The 17,045-nt window shown below is 37.4% G+C and overlaps 1 protein-coding gene and 1 long non-coding RNA gene across 4 annotated transcripts in view; one reads left to right on the plus strand and one right to left on the minus strand.

Moving 5' to 3' along the window:
- Positions 1–3,668: 3,668 nt before the first annotated feature.
- On the minus strand, positions 3,669–6,962 carry LOC139691453 (uncharacterized). Its single transcript, XR_011701596.1, has 4 exons — positions 6,742–6,962; positions 6,481–6,642; positions 6,247–6,399; positions 3,669–4,682 (listed from the first exon to the last, which is right to left on the minus strand). It is a non-coding gene; the product is annotated as an uncharacterized lncRNA (long non-coding RNA).
- Positions 6,963–7,045: 83 nt separating this feature from the next.
- Positions 7,046–17,045, plus strand: part of LOC139691421 (proton-coupled amino acid transporter-like protein pathetic) — a 60,588-nt gene continuing 50,588 nt past the window's right edge. For 2 of the 3 annotated variants that reach the window (XM_071589228.1, XM_071589229.1), the window contains exon 1: positions 7,046–7,373. The gene's annotated coding sequence lies outside the window, so the exon portion shown is untranslated. Of the gene's footprint in view, positions 7,374–10,809; positions 10,891–17,045 lie in introns of those variants that run through there. The other variant, XM_071589231.1, reaches the window with a different exon arrangement.

Here is a 17,045-nt window from a genome sequence, read left to right on the forward strand (position 1 = left end):
ATCAATGAGAGTTATACCCTAAGGAATCTTGTCCTTGAAAGGAGTGGTTAATTTTTTTGATGGAAACTGACTTCGTGCCAATATTGTTATTTATTCATATTTTTACCAGCATACATATCCATTCGCCTTTAAATGTTGCCCCACGCCCTGCGTGAAAAATCTTTTTCTCGAAATCCGAAGTATTTATTCGCATTAGCTTATACATGTTTAGTGCACTATATGCATAATGGTTACCAATCCTATTCTTCAGCCGTAATACTAAGTATTTGCACAATTTCCTGGGTCCGTGCTTGCGCATCTTAGCCATTGGGATACACCACAAGGACCAAGTACGTAGGTACTGTGTACATGGAAGGATACAACCTAACTCTATATTAGCCAGCCATATCAATTTACAAAATACAAGCGTTTGTATATTTATTGCGAGGATAATCTTGTATTTCAGTTGAAATTGGAAGGATTAACTACATTTGGTTTCCTTAAGTACAAATTTTGAAATATTAAAGTTTTTTAGCTCCGGTATTCACTTTCCAAGCTATATTTTGCCTTAAAACCCTGTAGATCAATTCATTTAACAACTAAAAATCTCCGGTCTTATTTCCTTTTACAATCTGGCAAACATTAACCGAACTTATGTAAAATGTGGCTAGTCGCTATTTTAAGCCATTAATTATGCTTAACCAATGAACATACATATTCTCATATTTCTACATCAAATTTGGTACGTCATGAAATTAAGATAGTGTGAACTATTGGCAGTGAATTTGTAAGGTGTTCATTAAAATCCAAAAAGCAAGACCAAGGGATAAATTAAGAGATGTAAAACAGACATGTTGTCAGAGGTGAGGGAATTATCACCAAAGAGAGGATGGAGGACTGCAGTAAAACAACCTTAAGATTGAATAATTATGGTGAAGGGACTAGTCTACCTCCAGATTATTTTGTCTGAAAGTTTTGCGAATAAAAATATTGAGAAAAGAATTAGACATGAGCTGCTGCTCCTCAATGTGATGTTTTCAGTTATTTTCTACAATAGCAGTAATTTACACACCTCTTGTGTTTTACTGGGCCATGGCCTTTAGCTCCTTAGATTGGAGCAGAACTATTACCATTTCATTTGCTATGATTGGATGCCAAGCAGCATCCAATAATCAGGACCCCTGGTGACAGAAATTTACTTGTTCATTTAAGACAGGCAAGGACAGTGAGTTTATATGTCCCTATGGAATGAGGGAGTAGGAAGAGATAATGGATATCTGGTAGCATTAATAAAGAGTAATGGAAAACTGGAAGAGACAGATGGACTTCAAAATTAGCATCCAAAAGGATCAAGGAGTTTGGTCAACAAACTTCATTAGGCCAATTTTAATTTCCATCCTGAAAAGTAGTAAAGTGGCAGTAACCGAGTCCCTACTACAAGGCCTATAATTTCAATTTGATATTAGACAAAGGAAGTACCAAGAAACATCAATGGAATGCTACCGCATCATACAAAACAACTGTCCAGCCAAATATCAGCATGGATTCAGAAAGGAATGGGAACACATAATGCCTTTGAAGAAATGAGAATATTCATAGAAGGGAATGCATATAGAATATAATCATGATGTATTTGTGTGGTTAATGGATTTAGAGGCATACGTGTTAGGGTGGAAAAACTGATGGTAGTATTATGGAATAGAGAAGAGAAAATGAGGGATAGGCAGCTTATTCTAAACCTGTGTATAAACCAGATGGCAAAAATATGGGTACCTGAAGGAGGGATTGGTATGATAGACAGGGGAGTAAAACAAGGTCCATTATCACCAGTAATTTTTAACATACACGGTGAGGAATTGTTACAGGTGGCATGGTAAGAGCTTTAGCAGCAAATAAAAAAGTTAATTAAGTTAGGTTTGTAAATGATCAGGTGATATTTATAAAGACAAGGGATTACACTTGTGCATTGTTGAGCACTTTAAACGATTATTATGTAAATTACAGTATTAAGATTAATCACAATAAGACCAAAATAATGAGATTTACAAGAAAGTAGACTAAGTTAAACATTAAAATAAGAGGGAATAAACTGAAGCAAGTAAAATAGTGCATTTGGAGGAAAATGACTAAATGAGGCTGTAGAAAATTTATTTAAAGACTTTAATATGGACAAATTCCAAAGACACTGCGGGAGATGCCGCAACAGTAACTTTTAACGGAGTCATCCGCTAATGTGCATTTCAATGCAACAATTTCAGAGTGTAAAAATCATTCGCCTTGAGAATGATTTTTACACTCTGAAATTGTTTCATTGAAATGACTTTAATATGGAGATTGATGCAAAATGGATCTAACACCTAATCTTTAAAGATCTTAAAATCTTAAGGCAAGTTAAAGATAAACAATCTAACTTAGGAGAAAAAACACAATTTTATCTTTGCTTTTCTACAGAATAGACTTTACTCGTCGACTAGTTTCGTTTACACAATAAACATCATCAGGACTAGTGGGACTAAGATAAAATTGTGTTTTTTCTCCTAAGTTAATAATGGAATTCTACAAAGTTAAGGCCTCAACCATTCAGTGCATAAACAATCTATCTTATATAAGCTAGGAGAAGGGAGGAGATCGATAGGTGAAATTCAAAGAATACAAAAAAGTGGGTGCAAACATATAGAAGTGGAGGGATGCTAATGGTTGCGATAAAGGACATAAATTTGAGAAAACAGAGAAGAGAGAGGAAGAAAATAGGCTTCTTGGATGACATTTAAAAACTATGAACAACTAAGAAGCATGTAATGTAAGAAAGTGATATGTAATGGCTGCTTGGGAACATAAAACTAACCTTTAATACAAACAATACTCATAAATGAAATACATATCTATTAAAATATACATAGGGCAAAAAGTTTAACTGCCAATAACTCTATAAAGAATTTTATTTATTTTATTTTATTTATTTATTTGGGATACATTGCTGTTAGGCGATAAGCCGGGTGGCAATGACATGATATAACAAACAGTAGTCATTCTTAAAACATATCACAGTGTCATTAAATAGTCGCCATTAAATAGTGTCATTTAACAATCCCATCATGTATACCTTTTGCATTCACGCCTAAATGATTTAATGCTTTTGGGTAAGGGCTCAAAGAGTTCATCAGGCAGCTGGTTCCACTCTTTGATTCCCATATTTAGGAACGAAAACTTGGCGGTGTTTGTCCTTTGGGGCATGTATTTGATTTTAAGCGGGTGATCATTCCTGCCGAGATAACATGGCTTATTTACACTCTCGTTCAGTTCTTTCCAGCCTCCGTCAGCTTTCAATATTTTAAAAATGGCACACAGTCTATTCAGCTTCCGTCTGTTCTTTAGTGACCCCCATCCTAGTGAGCCTAGCATGTCACTTACACTGTCGGTCTGCCTATGTCGCCCTAAAACGTACCTGGCAGCCTTCCTTTGCACTGCTTCTAATTTTTTCACATGCCCTATTTCAAAGGGATCCCATACTGTGGTCGCATATTCGACAATAGGCCTTAAAAGAGGAACAGATGTGAGCATGCATAGTATCCTACCTGCATATTATGAGAAAATTTGTCCTGTGGGTAGGAACCTACCTCTTACGCTCCCATCAATGTTAAGGCCTTCCTTTAAATGCTAGGGCTAGAAAGGGAAACAGATAACAAAAATGGATATGCAGAACTTTATTAGGCAGAACAGGAGAAATCCGATACTGAGGAGAAAATGTTTAACATAACAAGGACCAAACAATTGATCCTTCCCTAGATGGGCAGATCAATTGATTTGCCTTTTTATGTCAAACCATGAATAAATGCCTTTGCCTTATAGTCCTTACTTCCTTCCTTGCCTTATAGTCTGACTTCCTTAGTTGGCATGCACAAGCCTTTCACACTTTATGATGAACTAATGATTGCTTAAGTAGCCCAACACTTTTAGGCAGGTGACTTCTGAAGCAGTCATTATCACAGCAATATTCACTTCTCATCTGGCAGCCACCGTATAACAGAGGTTACATTTCAATGCAACACTGTCAGTATATGTCCAAACATTAATTATGAATTCCTACATTTTTTTCATAGATAGTTACACCCTAAACTAAAGCGAATAGCAATTTAATATTTCACCAATAAATTATAAGAATTACTCTAGCCAGAGCTAATCAATGCAAAATTCATGACCACATTTAAAGTGACAAACATCGCACACACCATTTTGACTTTCAAGCTTTGAATCACATTTGTTACATTTCTACCTTGCGTTTAGCCAACAAATGACCTCAGTCATTGAGGAACCTATGAATTGAATTACAACTACCACTGATTAGCATTTAGCACAGGTGAATTATTAAGCATTAATATGCCATCTTGCTGCTATCATATCAAGCGCTGGATTTTATCAGTACATGGATGAGCAGAATGGTTATTTATCAATTTATTACAATTTTTACATTCAACAACAGTCATTTATATAAATTAAAACATCAAGTACAATACATATTATGCACTCATTAAACGACTAAACATACTTTGCTGGGCTTTCTCAAGTGCCTCAATCAAATGTTTCAGTTCCGTTTTGTCCAGTTCCAAGTTTATAGTTGTATTTCCTTTTCCAGATTGAAGAGAAAAATCCAGGGAAAGAAGCGGCTCATGCAAAGCAGAAAATGTGCTGCTTCCGATAACCCACTGAAATAGTTATTTTGAATGAACACATTTTTAATTTAATAAAAGAAGATGAAAATTCTAAGAACATTAATGATTGCTTTATACATGAAGCATGGTACTTGTAAGACTAAGGTGGATTCAAATAATTTAATAACTAGTTCCATAAATTACTGACAGCAAATCGTTGATTATATCATGCAGTTATACATTTAGCGGAGCAAATGTCTCCAACTGACTGCGAGGTCATTCTGGAGGTAATCTTCTGGTTTGATATTGCCTATGAAACGCTTACCTTTCAGAACAGACTATACTGCACCAATAAGGAATAAATGAGAAAATAACTTATGACTAGCTTGATGCACCAAAAATAAATTCAATACTTTGAAAGTCCTTTAAATAAGGCACACAAATATCCATTACTACCATAAGGATGTAGACTTTTCTTAATATTATAATCCTTCATCAACCATACACAAGACTTCAATTGATTGTCTCCAGAACTCAATCTTCAAGCTTTCAGTTTTCCTTCTCAAATATTTATAAGTCTACAATCACATATAATTGGATGGGTACCAAATCTCATACTACCCCATTGCTTAAGGGCACCAAGTAAAATTCCCTCAGATGCACCCCCAGATCCTCTACCTTTCATTTAGACCAAACCCGAAACCCTGGCTGCTATGGTTACTATTGTTGACTCATGATGATTTACCATTTCCAAGAATTTTAACATTATCGCTGCAGAAATAATTCAGGTATTGTCATTACTCTATAATAACCACAACTTTGAAAGTGGTATATTTCTACAATTCCTTCACATGCAGGTTTTTGTATATGCTATGCAGTAACATTGGGTTCTGGGATAATGGGCAAGTTTTGGGTAAGGTCAACTGTATCAATATCTCTAATGTTTCAAAAATGTGGCCTCGATTTGAAGTTTTTCCTTGCGCCAAAAAATAAAACTCGCTAAATCCACACTCCACTTTTGATGAGACTGGCAATAAGCACTACTACTTTGGACACCCACATAAAATGACACTCAATACTCCAACACTATATCAACATGATTTTAGGTCTATTCAGAGATATACATTTTAAAAACATAATCGTTCTATAAAAATAATCCCTCCGTCGTAATGTATGCACCCACATACGAGGTTTTACAATAATTACTCTGCACATATTATAAAGGAACTATGGTATACCACTACGGTTGTCAACCCACGGATCGGAAGGTAGAGTACACCACCTACTAAGCCCAATGGCGTGGAAAATCCACATATCAAGGTAAACAGGCTCAGTTCACTTCCCCGAGCCGCCTATGGTTTCCCAAACAGATATGCTACTCGACAAACCACAAAGTTTGGGTGAATTTGAAGGTTCCCTGCGGCGTCCCCAGGGACCAAACCCGGGCCCTTCTGTCAGTAGTTCAACCCTCTACGATATGCAGCTCATAATAATTCTAGTTATCTATCTAATATGTTAGCACTTGACGCTTGTAACCAGTCCAGTTCAAATTAAAATTCCAATAAAAATACAACGCAACTACCAACACCATCCATATGAATCAGTGAAAGTTTCCTACCTTTAGTCTCCAGTCGTAATCATTCAATAAATGATCCGTTTCACTTAGTTTCCCAACATTCACGTAAGGGAAGATTTCATTTTTTCGGGTGGAAACGCAGCAATGAAACACACTGCAAAGATTTTGATCGAAGGAAGGATATTTTTCATGCATCTGAAAATAAAAATAGCTGGAATTAATATGATTGCTTCGTGATTTTAATAGAGAAAGGTCAATGCTATGTATAAAATGAACCTTATTGTTATCCATATCCATAGCAATGTATTCACCAAAGAGTGAATTAACATTATGAACGACGTCATTGAGCTCGTTTATTGTATACCGAGCTTGTGATTGTACATCTACTGAAGTTGGCCCTAATCTCCCACATAGTTCATCCATACAGGAATACAAAAACTTAGAACGTGAAAGAGAAGAAAAACAAATAGATATTAAAATTCATTGATGATAAATCTACTTTGATTTTCTCTACGGTTGACATGTTTAAGGATCTACCTTTTTTAAATCATCCTCACTTAAAGAGGCGAGCAGCTTGAGCGTTTCTTCCCTTCCTATCATTTTCTATTTTATTCAATTTTCGGCTAAAATTAAAGACAAATTTGGTTGGCCAGTCGAAGCTTAACGGGAGGTATTCAGATTATTAATTCACACATTAATGGTCACACAATCTCCACTCATTTTTGATGTCTTCTTTGAAAAAAGTGTTTTTCGCATCTAAAATTATTACCAATACTAGTTTTGAAATTTGCCTCTTGGGGGAGTTGCCGTCAATAAGTGAATCATGCAATATACATCAACCCTCATAGGTGGCTCGGGTGATTCATAACAATCCTAAACACATATTCTTGGACGATTCTCATAAAGCTTTAACATCTGTGTCATGTCCATTGGGCTTATACAAAACATAAAATTTCCTTTAACTTAATGTTGCTTATAATTCAGATAGGAAGATTGTTATTCAGCATTCTTTACGGTTGCGAAATTTTCTACTCATGATATCTCAGAATGACAGATAATTTACTTTAAATCTCGTCGAACCTTCTTTAAGAAAATTTTATGAGAGAAACAAATCTCAGTAATTTGCCGAGTAGCTCAGTGACACCTTCCAGTACCTCAAAAATCAGTAGGTGAGTAAACAATACTCGGCTATAATTAGTTTCATATTTGTGTATAACAGCTTAGTATTAGAGTATTTTCTTTTTTCTATTTGTGATTCATGTGTTAAACTAGACTTGATGTTGTGTTATACGGCAAAGAGTTCGGCTGTGGTATAATCGCAGTGAAACACCTTTTTGTCGTCATATGGATATTCTTTAATTGTATAGTGTGTTGCTTTTCCGAATAATGGCGAGTAAATGTTCTAATTTAGAGGCAACGCATCTACACGTAGAGGGTAATTTTCGGGGTTATAAAAAATCGTTCATTTGCACTGTGTGAAATAGTGCGACAGGAGTGATTGTTTTAGTGGCACCATTGCTCTCTTTAGACGAGTACCGTACCCAGGCTGAATGCCCTAAACCCACTTTGAATTTGGGCCAGGAAAGCTTTGATTGTTATGTAGCCATAATCATGGTTTTAAATAAAATCCTGCGAAGGTAACATCATTGTCATTTCAACCCTTTTCTTCGAGGGTGTCAACTTGTTTGCTACGCGCAGCCATTCCTTCTAGTGTCAGTTCATAATACGAGGGAGTATACAATTTGTTTGGAATAGGCGTATTCTACGTACGGCTAACCATACTGTATGCAAACCCATTAAATATTGACCTATCACATCCAACGTGGAATCACGACCAAACAGCTGTTCGTAGAAACGAAATATATATGGGTTCAATAGTCACCGACGGCCTTGAATTCTGTTCAACCAGTGACTAAAAGCCAGATTATGAATGAACTTGGATATTATCCCGGAAGTTTTGAATCGTGTTCTTAATATAAATAGTGACCGATTTGGCGTTTGTATGTCCATTACCGCATGAACATGTAAGGTTTCGAATAAATGTACTGTCTAAATTTTAAGATTGATATTTTTGGACGGAGGTGGGAAACTTAGAGACACGTATATCGTGTGTTCAGGCTGTTCATACTACTCAGGTGCGAAAGGTGTACGTAATACGTATCATGTGTGTGCGTTGCGAGGCCAGTTAAGTTGGTATCTATTAGACGGACATCGCGTGATAAATTTGTGGGCTGGAGCGAATTACTCATCAGGCCGTTTACCCACCTCTGATTTAGGATCTTGATGGCGTGCCTTCTCATTGATGGCCACTATGAGCCCGCCCTTTGGCTTGCACATATTTTTTTTCTGACAGGATTCATGCCAGCATGCTGGTTCACTGTATTGTATCGGCTAGCATATCCTATTTTACCTAGCGACTCTAGTACCTTCCTGCCAGTTTTGAGAAGTTATCCAGCAGAGAGAAACTACTACTACCACGTGAGCTGTCATATATTCTAGGTAGTGTAAGTATTAGTCCTGGTATATGCAGGTAGAATATCGACAATTGCTGGAGACAGGCTTTAGGTCTGTTGAAAGTGTTACTCCATTAGATACTTCCACGGACTGGCTGGAACTCCGCCAATGCCTAATTGGTTCATAGTATCATTGTGGGGGTCGCCAAAAGTAGTGTCACTATTTACGCTTATCTCGTCTCCCTTAAACTGGTATCTTTTATGCATGCCGTATGCATGACTTGTAATCATGTCGAGTTTAGTAAATGGTCAAGAGTGGTGAGATAGTCAAGTTTTTGTTATAGTTGGAGGCGGTTGTATATCTCATAGTTTATTCTTAATCTTTTACGGAGCTAAATGGCTGAGTGATTTATTTCCATTTCTTTGTATATTTTGCTTAATTGTATTATATGCATAACCTTAGGAAATCTGCTCTCAGAGATAGGTTTTGCGCGGTCGCTAGTAACTATTACCTATCGCCGTGACTTCCCTTTGTTTGATCTATTTATTTTTTCAATTCTTCATTCTTTATGCTTGCCTTCATGCCGTCCCAAAAGCATATTTTCTTCCTTTGCCTACGCAACCTTATATTACGAACTGTAGCATTCTACCTCCTTTCAAAATCTCCTCCGTCCATTTTTAGTCTTCCTCTTATTCCATCCAACCACTTTATCCCTTCTTCCACCATACACATGTACAACCTCGCCGTTAATCAGTTTTCGGACCCATAAATTGCCACTCTCCATGTTGTAGTCTTTATTAGCCTATGCTTTGTGCCTTTACTTACTTTCACCAATTCCCTTATAGCAAATTCTTTCGCCAATGCAATTATTCTCCGAATATCCCGACCATTACACCAATATCCCTCCTCAATAATCCCAAAAACCACATTTGCACCTGTTGCGAATCAATCATTGCACCTGTTGTATTTTTGCCCCAATTCAAATATTTAACTTAGTCTTCCTACTTATTGATAATCTCATTATTCTGGTATTGCGATTCTGATCACCATGCAATACCTTGCGTAATCATAATATTTTTTCGCTTTGGAATAAAATTCGTGTATGATTATTCTTGTACGTATATGCCAAGTTAAAATTTTTGGATTCAGATTTCGCTGCGATTGGTTCAGCGCTAAGAGAGTACTGTTTGGACTAATGAGATGTAAACGCAAACGTTGTTTTTAGGCTCCTCAGGCCCGCCGTAATAATTTCACCTCAAAAGTCACCTCGTACATCTCATTTGATGTATTTTTGGGGAACAGATTTCGTGCTGAATACAAAATCGTCAGGTTATAAAACCATTAAGTGAAAAACGTCAATCCGTGTTATTTACCATAATTGTTAAGTATTGACCCGCACTATGTAAATCCCCCTCATTTGAAACAATGGACTTGTGAAACAGCCTCGTACGATTTGTCATGTAATCCATACTAGAATTTATTTTTTGGCCTGATTTTTGGGTGGTCAGGCTCAAACTCGAAGGAAGGTAATAAGTGCATGAAGCGGCAAGAGGATTCACGAAGCAACTAATGTTACCCATACGGTATGGAATGCTTAAAGAATGCCACAGTGGTGTGCGAATCGTGTCATGGGGATCAGTTCCCCAATGCGTGATGTGACAAATGTAGTAAAATTGACTACATTCGTCTTCCTCTTTTTATATGTATATACGTACATGATATTTATACATTGCATTAATTTGCATTCTCATTTACTTTTCCGAGAAAAAGTCCCAGAAGTGTTTGTGCCTTGAGACGCTCCGCATCTTATACTTAATGCGATTTTTTATTATATGGAATTATTTAAATTCTGCGTCTTCATTTTTGTGAGTAAATGACCCAATGTGGCGTCATCAGTTGTAAATTCACGGCTTCATAAACATGTTGTCCCCGCTTAAGTTCTTTGCCCTACATTCCTTCTGTCACACTAGTGGCGTTGTTTACGTGTGTGCAAAATATTCATCGCAATCCAAATGAGTGTAAACGATATTTCCACCTCGATGTTCTCGCTTAGTACTAAGCCCAATTGCGTGTGAAATTCACGCATCAGGGAAGTTGGGGGAGCGGGGGGACAATTCATATCTCTGTGCCGCCTATGATGTCCCGGGAAGATCTGGCTTTCTGAAAAATCACACATTGAATGAATCCGAGGGTTCCCAGAACTGTCAACCAGACTCGGGCCAGGGTCCTCCGGTAAGCAGCTAAGCGATCTACCCACTTGACTACCACGTATCGCACTGTAAAGTTAACGAAAGATGTGATATTGCCCAAATATTTTATTTTTCGATATAACTTTACATTGCATCCTGCATTCACAATGCGTGACTTAGGCGTATATTTACTGAGATCCTGCATGTGAGGCATGAATTAGCGATGAAACTGGTCGCTTTTGGAAGAATTGTGAAACAGAAAAACTGAATATTTCTCAAATTTCGAATTATTTCACTTAGCAATGCATCAAGTTACGGCAAACTAACGTGCACTATTTTAAGGGAAATACGGAAATATATACGGGGGAGGTTACTTCAAAGATTTGGCCACCACACGCCCTCAAATCCTGGACTGTATCTTGATAACTACCGTGCAGTTGATATTAAAATATACTAGATATCGTTAACTACAGAAGCTGTTGGTACTAATATTGAAGCATTTCATTGGAATAACTCAGTTTTAACCCGTAAAGACGAAAAACACGAAATATGTCGCAATATAAAATTGTCAAGTAGAACCAAGTATTTCCATCATAAGTATTGAGTCATCATCCTTATCAAAAGTATTGAACACAATTTATCTTCTAACCAAATGTTTAGGTGTCCTGAAGATATCCTCAAAAAATTATTTTTGCCTGTGGCTAAGGGCCATTTTCTTTTGTAGATGTATTTTTGCTGTTCAGTAATTTAGTTGCATCAGAACATCTACAGTGAAATGAAACCGAGTCGGGAAGGTTTTAAAATTTCTTAAATGGTTCTGAGACGGCAGTTTCATCAATGGCGGTCTGCATGGTATTACCTTCGTCGATCAAGGTTATTAAAATTCTTATAGAGCAGCTAAGGATAAAAGAATGCAATAATAAACAATACGCTAGATACCTCCGGAACCTAACCCTCCCTAAGGAAGCAATGAAATGCCGACCCCCCTAAGTCTTACGTAATTTAAGGGACTCGCGAAGTGACTAATTGACTTGCATGTATGTAGCACTCTTCGATGCGTACCATCTGGAGTAGCATGCTAAAGCAGGGTTACTCATTTCATGCTGATGTCGCATTGTTGCCAACTTGGAAATTATTATCAAGCTTCCTGCTTCGATGAAACAGCGCTTGATTTTTTCTCACGGAAACCTCCGAAATACTGACAATGAGGATGTATTAAGTGAAACAGGGTGACGCATCAAGGTAAAATTTCTCGCCAATGGGAACGTTTCCTGGAGTTTGGAAGAGAAATACATGTTCGAGTTATACTTTCAAATATGTGATATGGAAAAATGTGTGCGAAAGATCTCCATCGGTAATCAATCGCTCAAGTAACTAAAAATTATTGTTGAAGTTGCTAGTTGGTATAGGTAACGCTTTTCATGTCGTATAGAACCATGAAATTGCCATGCGACTTATCGATGTGGTGATGCTACGGGTTGATTTTCTACAACGGCTGGGATCTTCCCTCACCGTACATACACCATACGAACTTCCTGTGCATATTGGGGGCCTCAATTGTTATCGTGACATTCAATTCTGAGGCGGAAATCGAACTCCTTACGCGTGCGTTACATGGTATACGCAAGTCATACGAATGTATTCGAAATCTTAAATCGAGTTCTTGATGTACGAGGGTAGTTAGAAAGGTTCTCGGAATCACCACCAGGTATTAGCGTTGGCGAAACGAGTTTCCTGCGTAATAATAGGTAATCCTATATGAATTAACACGAAATGCGCCTGTGCTATGGGAAGAGATCAGTGGTACGATCGCCTCACTGTCCTTGTTCCCGTCTAGTTATTTCTGAAAATGGAAAAAATTGAGATTTGAGCAATGATTAAATTTCGTAAAGAAAGGTATGATAGCGAAGAAAATTCATGCCGACTTTCAGAACACTGGGGGACTGCTCCTTCATATTCAACTGCTGCCTAGTGGCTAAGTTTGGCGAGGAAGGAATTCATCTTTCATCCAGATAATGCCTGCTAAGTGTCGTTGCCATGGCAAGAATACGTGAACTTAGATACGAATTGTTGCCACATTGTCACGGAGATTCTCTTTAAAAAAAGAACTAACTACCGAAGTAAACGGGTATTTTGCAGGCATGAAGGGATCTAATTTTCGAGGTGGGACATCGTAACATCGCTGGACCAAGTTCATTTGTGTACGGGGAGACAACATTGAAAAATAAAAAAAAGTTTCACTGAGATAAGTCGTTTATTTCGGTTCCATTCCGAGAACTTTTCGAATTACCCAGGTTAATTCTTAATTTTACAAGGGGGTAGTAGAGGTTGACATTTTGCATTTCCATACGTTAAACGTTGGAGTTAAAATACTATGAATTACTATACCTTGTCGATTTTATTATTCCATTTGTATCAGCTTTGTATGGTAGGGAAAACAATTTATTCCGTGAACGTGCAGCAAAATTTCTGAAACGTTTAATTTAATGAATGCTACCAAACATTCCAATCTTGCGTATCTTCCCCGATGTCGGATATTTTTTGGGAAATCTGGAAATTTCGTCGAAACGAAAAATTAATTATGAATCACCTTAAACATTTTATTATAATTGTAATCGCATAATCATAGATATTCATATTCTCCTTCCCGAACCACTTAACAATTTCTTTCCGAAGGCCCAGTCTTTATTGGTAGAAACCTCACGTCTCGGCCGTGCGTCCTTGGCCCCCACCCCCGCCCCTGGCATGCCTCCCACGAGTGTGGCGCGGCGAAGTCCTCGCCTGGTGAAGAGGAGGTGATTGGGCGGTTCACGAGAGCTTCAGCTGACGATTGCATCCTTGCGCTGGAAGTTTCCATCCGCGGCACCCAGTTTCCTCGTTTCAGCTGTTGCCGATCGAGGCGTGAAAAAATGCGATGTTGCGCAGCACCAAGTTCATGCGCTTCCAACCACGGTCCATTTCCTCATGGCGTTCGATGCCAAGTGTGGAGTAGTAATTAATGGGTGATATCTCCTTGATTTTTATCATTTTATCGCCCTTTTTTCCTTCTCAATATGCTAAAATTATTTCTCCTTATGCTGATACCGCGTTAAAAAAGTTGAAGGAGAATTTACGTAGCTTATGATCCCCCAAAATATTTTTAAGTAGTTTACAATTTTAGTCCCCGAGTCTCATTGTATTTGCTCGTCATTTACCGATGGTATACTTTGATGGTTCTTTAAAGTGGCACTACCGAAAAGTTAGGCACGACTATTTGGACACATTTTGCTCATTTGTGTGATTTTGGTATTCTTAAAAAGTTTTTATTCTTTCAGAATAGCACCCTTAGTTGTCCAGGGTTATTTTATTGATTTTAGTGTTATTTTTATAATACTATCATGCGTGAATTATGATTAGTTCAGTGTAAAAAATATTTTTTAGTCTCCCTCAAACCATAGTTTGGCGTGCGTGCGTGAATTTGCCTTCATATTGATGGAATTTTTAATACTGTCATTCATTTTGAATATCTCAGGTGCGTGCTACCAATCCAACAATGGGTCTCACAAAGTAAATTATGTTATTTGCGTCGTTCGCACCTCGTTGTTAATTGGTTTTGTTTATTGAAGATGTGATTTACTAAGAACTTGAATCCCTTTGGTGGGCAGAGTAGAAATAGTTCCTCTTAATTGTAATATGTACTTGACAAATGTGTGAATCGTAGTACAGAGCATGTGTTCTCCAAGTACAAATATCTCATTTAAAAATACACACTCTTATTCGTGTCAGGAGTTGTAATATAATTTTGGATTAAAATATCGTGTATTGTTGCTGTGATAATAGTGACTCCCATAACGTGAATCCGGGAGTTTTTGCCTTTATTAGATGGTATATCTGACCCTCGAATGGACGCATTAGTTTTAGTAATTGTGAAATGTAGTTGTGGATAAGCCCTTTTCGCTCATTTTCTCCAACTTAACGTGATTCTTTTATTTTCTGTGACTGGCGTTACGCATAATGGGCATGAGGGTGGTGTTTGGGAAATTTCAGAAGAAACACAGTAATGTCAGTGACCTCATAGCAACTGTGTTACGAAGTTGAAAAATTATAATCGGCACCGTGGATCTGGTCCCGTAAATATTTACCCCAAGGCGAAAATATTTATCGCCCGACTTGAAAGATGGCAGTACACATATTTCAACATGGAAGGTATTCTCTCCTCCTGTCCTCTCCCCGTCTACCAGAAATGACCGCTGTCAACAATGGACTCAGTAAATATTAATTCAACTTGTCTTTCATGCTCATTATTCTTAATACTTTGGTGGCAGCGTATAGAAAATGCAGGTTAAAGGTGAAATATATATGGTGGGTATTGAGAAAATATCCACCATGTATAAGTTTGTATTTATTTTTGCGTGGTGACCTTTCTTCTATGCTGAAGTTCCACCGCCCAATTGTGGTGCATTTTTGGCATTTCAGAGACGTATGAATGGGTAAAATTATTCGATTTCCAGAATTATTTCATGTGCGAGCATTAGCTGATAGTTTTCTGGAATTATGCTAACCTACCCTTATCCATTTTAACTAATACGCCGATCCATGCAGAGTGCTCACTTCCAATGCAAGAGGTGGAGATGGTTATAACTCCATCGAACTCTTGGTAAAAAATTTCCGTCTTACCATGTCTCATAACTTTCATGACAAATTCATTTCAAAACAAGGGATTCCATTATTTTTTTACATAAAAACCTTATTTTCATCGGTGGGCATGTTGCGTGCGTAATTATTGTGAGAATGTACAAGTACAATGTCTCACCAAGTAGTATAATCGTTGATACAGGGCTTTACTCTTTATATGTACTTGGTGGTGAGATAGAGACATTTTTAATTGGTAAGTTTTACTACTAGTACTGGACTGGACAGAATGCGACACATTTTGTCCTAGCAATGCACCGACATGCTGTGCATTCCTAGTGTAATGAAATAAGTTTTTTGTATCAATAGAGAATATGTAATTTCTTCGGCTCTTGCGAACTGTCAAATAACGTAATCATTTGAAGTGAACATGTATAATAGAATTGGTATTATTATTATTAGTTAGGAAAGTTACCCTTTGAGATAAGTTTTGAATTTCAATTTTCATGATAATCGCTTTCCCATTTTAATGTTGTAATTTTTATGTGATTGGGGAGAGTTGTGATTTTGCTTTCATTACTTTCTAAAATACGAGTTCCGGAGAAGAAGCTAAATTCATATGATTTTCTTTTGACTGAGGATACACGGCTTGCTGCATAATGTAGCAAGGGTGGGGATCAGAATTTTTGCTCCCATAAAAGTTGGTAGAGAGACACATACGAGCGCACAAGGAAAATCATCTCCTGAAATAACTTTTGTATATCCCACATTGGTCATTCTTGAGACAACTTATATGGGGTGTTCAAACATTCCCTACCTTTGTCTCCCATTATCGACGGCTTCCGGGCTAGATAAAGGAAAATGGCTTCGGACTGTTAAACATTTTTCAATGCAACCCAATTTAAGTATCATTTTGTCCGATAACCAGAGACCCTCCCTTTTAAGGAACCAGGGTCGTGACTGCACAAGTCAATGTATCACTTTGGTCCATGAATTGACGGCGATATATGAAAAAAATATGTAGCACCCATTCACGCGTTGTTCCTAAACAGGTATTTTGCGAATACTCAATTTTTAAGCACTCTTAGGTTCGTATCAATTTGTGAAGCCTGCGCGAAAATCATTTGGGCTAGTTTTGATGCGCTAATTTTTGAAAATGTGAGATGTTGAGATTTTGACTTGACAGTTTAATTAATATGGTGTAAACAAAGGCGCTTTGGTGAATTTGTGTTGAAACTATCCCAACTTTAATGTAATTGCGTACATTATATGTTTTTCGTGAGTAAGACATGCATTTCTGCACTATTTATCGTAATTTTTCTGGTTAGTACCCCGCTGCCATAAGTGTGTACGCAGTATTGATAACAGGTATACCAGTCCCAGTGGGAGGGGAAGGTTAGCGCACTTTCTCTACAACCATGTTAACAGTGTATGAATCGCGGATTCCAGTGAGGTAACCCATGGCAGACAAAACAATCATGTATGAACATTAGCTTAAGATTGAGAAGATTACTGAATGTAAATGTTCACTTAATTTTTCTTCTGTATTATCTGGGCATTACGAGTTTCGGGCAAATATTTATTCCA

This window comes from Hetaerina americana, unplaced genomic scaffold, assembly GCF_022747635.1.
Source record: "Hetaerina americana unplaced genomic scaffold, ioHetAmer1.1.p SCAF_35, whole genome shotgun sequence".
NCBI lineage: Eukaryota > Metazoa > Arthropoda > Insecta > Odonata > Calopterygidae > Hetaerina > Hetaerina americana.